The sequence below is a fragment of the Solanum lycopersicum genome, chromosome 3 (assembly GCF_036512215.1).
Source record: "Solanum lycopersicum chromosome 3, SLM_r2.1".
Taxonomy (NCBI): Eukaryota; Viridiplantae; Streptophyta; class Magnoliopsida; order Solanales; family Solanaceae; genus Solanum; species Solanum lycopersicum.
In genome coordinates this window covers 31540304-31544767 of record NC_090802.1, presented here as the reverse complement: position 1 = coordinate 31544767, position 4464 = coordinate 31540304, and positions in this window count along the sequence as shown.

Here is a 4464-nt window from a genome sequence, read left to right as displayed (position 1 = left end):
CATATTAAGAAAAGGTAAATCAGTAAAACTAAAGGACAATGTTTATATAGTAATAACTATTTTGAAGCAAACTTTTGGACAGTCTATATCACATAAGTAGAACCGATAAATAAAGTAATCCATTTGACTTGAGTTTAAAAAAAATCCTGACAGTTCCGTAACTCTTGAGAAGTCTAATAACTTTTGAAAAAGATATTCGGAAACATATGTCTACATCACAAGAGAAATTGTTAACAAAAATAAATGAATTTAGACTACATCATGTTAACTCCATATATTGGAACATTACATACTAGTGTATATACTAAGCGAAAACATAATTATTATATCATCAAAATTATTTTTCTCAAGTGCTCGAGGTTAAGGAATATACCCTCTTAGGATAGAATAATTCACTTCATCACAATAGTGGTACCCCATATTCCGTTGAACTTTGAACTCACTCAAAGACAATAATCACACAATTATTTTTAAAACGCAAGAAGAAGAAGAAGAATAAAAGATTAAAAAAAATTGTTGTTTATGAATGAAAGGAAACTCCTCTATTTATAGTCAACAAAGGATAGTATGAACAAGAAGTTATGACCTTTTCGAGAAGTCACAACCCTTTAGAAAAGTCACAACTTATTGAAAAAGTCACAACTCTTTAGGAAATCACAATTCTTTGAAAAATTTACTACTCATCGAAAAATTACAACCCTTTAAAAAAAGTCACAACTTATCAGAAAAGTCATAATTCATCGAAAAAGTCACAACCTAAGTTAGACATATTATAGTAATTTAACATTCAAGTTAGAAATTTATGCTTTTAAGGTAATAAAATTTTATCTATTTTATATTAAAATCATGACGGTCCTTACAAAAGTTGATTGAACTTTTTGCCCTTTATTAAAAGCTTCCGCAATAAATGAAATTTCCATTTACTATTTTTCTTAAACTACTATTTAATTAATTTTATAATATTCAATATCTTATTCAACTGAGTTAGCCACTTAAGCATACTATGTAACTAAACTATGGGCCCCGAAGGTCGGGAATAACAACATCTAAAATATCAATAATTTGTTAGTGATATAAACTTTGTTCGATCCTCATAAACAAAACTACGGGCATTCAGAATTTGAAGATCAACGTATGTAACTTGGAGAAAGCCAGATCTTTCAAGACCATCTTCACTTGGTCATTAAGGTCATGACATGTACAACAATAAGTCGTCATGTAAACAAAGATAGAGGAGGAAGAAAAATGAAGTTTATGTTGATCGATAAGGTCATGACTAAAATATAAACATGCTTATACTGCCAAGCCTATAATCTGAAGACCGGATGCTAAGGAAACAACTATGAGTAATGTATCCATAATAGACTCTAAGAGTGTCAATATCATTGTAATGTCCTATTTCTTATGATTTTCCTTTTAATTATGAAATGACCATGTTGTCATATTCCATAGCATTTTCATACTTAGTTTGTATTTCGGTAATGGTTGGTGTTTCCCCCAATGCGATCGGATGTGTTTTTGGTGATTTGACCCTTAGAATTCTCGATAGGATCGACTTTGGTCAACATTATGAGTTTCAAACATCAGATGAGAGTTTCATCATTTCCATCTCATACGAAATGTTGAGTTTGAGATAGGATAGTGATTCGTTAGGTTTCCAAGGCCTTGGGTTGAGTTTTGAGTGTTTAAGTAAGAAGTTAATTTTTTAGTCTTAAGAGTGATCCGGGAGGGTATTTCTATCATTTGACCTCTTTTTAGAAATTTGACTATTCCATTGAGTTTGGAATGTCAAATTTAGAGGGATATAATTATGTTTACTTTATTTTTATCGGATGCAAAATGATTCCCTAAGATTCATTCTAAGGCTTTATATCGATTTTGAGTTGTTGATTTTTAGTTTTTATTGCAGGTCATTTTATACCTTTGTGCGCGATTGCAAACCTCAGTCTCGCGATCACAACGTGTCTTCTTCATGAACTTAGCGATCGTGATCCATTAGTACATGTTCGCAATGAATCCCTTTTTCTCTAGTCTTTGTTACCACGAACAAGAGGTCTCACAATCACGATATTACCTTTCATGTATTTTGTGATAGTGAGAATTAGTGGTTCGTGATCGCGATAAGTAAATTTATTTGGACATAATCCAAATTTTGGATTTTCCCAAAAATTCTTATTTTCACCATTTGCAAACTTTTGGGGCTTTGGGGGGCGATTCTTGCTTGCTTCTTAGTGATTTTCTGTGTGGATAAGCTCCCTTTTATTATTCTGTATCGTTTGTTTCAAGATTTATCTTCTGAAATACTCTTTTAAACCTTAAATTTTAAAATGAATAGTGGGGTTTCCCCCCTAAATTTGTAAAATTATATTTTCATGATTTGAAACTCATTCTTTGACAGATTTTAATTGGATTGTTACTATGAACTCCTCATACCTTGTAGAACTTGATTTTCAACTAAAAATCTGATTTAAGCCTTCTATTTTTTGAAGTGATTCTTGGACTATTTTACCTTGTGTTTCAAATCCTATCAATATGGGTATCTTCGCTCTCTTTTTGATGAACTCTTTTTCATTCTTGATAGTTAATGATCGTTTTGGTGATCGAGTGGTTGAGGAAGTGCTCCAATAGATTTGTTCCAGTGATGTTTTGGCCTTGAGGTAGGTTTAAATATACCTCTTTTAGATTGAGAGGAGTAATTAACCTTTCTTAAAGATTCAACTCTGCAATGAGAGTCTTAGAAGTTGGTAAGTGATGGCCTCCTTATTTAGTTCATATGATGTCTAATTGTGATGATTAACCTGTGTTGAGACTTATGATTGGGTCGATCGGGGCTCTCGACTATTAGTGGCTAGTAGGGAGTTCACATTCAAAGTTGCATTCATCCAAGCCTGATCCTACCTTACCATCCAAACTTGTTAAATCAGTAGCTGGAATTGAAAGAATCAGGGGTGGGTCTATTCTCATGACTCAAATTCGCTAATTTCCTATTTATGTTTACTTGCACGGGAATTGAAAATCATTTCCAAAACTTTATAATTGGATGTGTTAAGCATATAGCTTACGTTCCTTCTGAGCAAGGATCAAACTCTTCTTTTGACATGATTCAGCCCTGCAGTGGTAGAACCTAGTGAACCAGTCATACGACTGGAAACTTGAATAGTCCTTCTTCTTTTTTGAGATTTCAAGGATAGATTTTTATCGTACTATACCATCTATACTATCCAAAGAAGTAAGGAGAATTCTCATCCCGGTGTCTATAGTTCTTGCAGAAATTCTATGATATTTGGGTAATTTCCCGAGAGTGGTTGTATAACTTATCCTTATTTTGACATTGGATGCCCAATTTAAGGAATTGAGTTGATTTTTGAGGATCTTAAAATGAAAGAAATGTTTTTTAAGTGGTAAAAACTCATTCCAAATGGATCCTCTACTATCCCTATCATTTGATAATACATTTCATGAATTGTTGAGTTTGGGAACTTGATACTATTTGTAATCCTTAATGTACTGATTATGCCTTGGGTTCTATGTGTTTTGATGCATTTATCCTCATGAAGCATATATACGCGTTTATAAGAATATTAAAAAGTGGAGAAATACTATCTTTTTGAGAAAAAGGTGTGACCCCTTACTTATATCATTGACACGAGCTAGGTGACAAGTTGATGAACATTGTTAAACATTGTGAAGATGATTAAGGACCCATGGTGGTATGCATTACTATGATAGGGTAATGAATTAGGTATGAGTGGTTGTAATATTTGTGGCCATGTGAGACATGTTTCATGTGAATATTGAGTATAGGTGTTAGAGTAGGTGCTTCCATGGTCCAGTGGCTTTGTAACCTAGATCATTGTCAGGAATATAAGTAAGATGTCATATTTTCTTTCTAAAAATATCGTATTTCTCCACTTTTCCATATTCCCATATACAATGATATGTTGGATGAGGATGAATGCATCACAATACATACAACATCAAAAGTATTACCAGTTCATCAAGGATTTTGCATAACATAAAATTCTCAAACTTAACAAGTCATGCAACATGACCTCAAATGATTGGGATAGAGGAGGAAACCATTCGAAATTAGTCTTTACCACTTAGACAAGTATTTCTTTCATTTTAAGATGTTTCAAGAATCAACTTAAAACCTTAATTCAGGCATCTGAATATCCACTATACCGAGACTCTCAATCAGACAATTATTCGAATATCATAAGTTTCTAGCAACAATTAAAGGTACTATACGAAAGGTGCACATTACATGAACTAAATAAGAAGGTCCATAATTACCAACCTCGAAAACTCATACTATAGTTCATTTCAAAGTTGACTTCCTAAGAAACGTCACTTACTCTCCTCTATCTACAAGAGGGATAGACAAACCTACCTCAAAGATCAAAACTTCACTCAAAAAACTCTATCGAAGAAACACTTCCTTCACAACACTATTGTGACCCA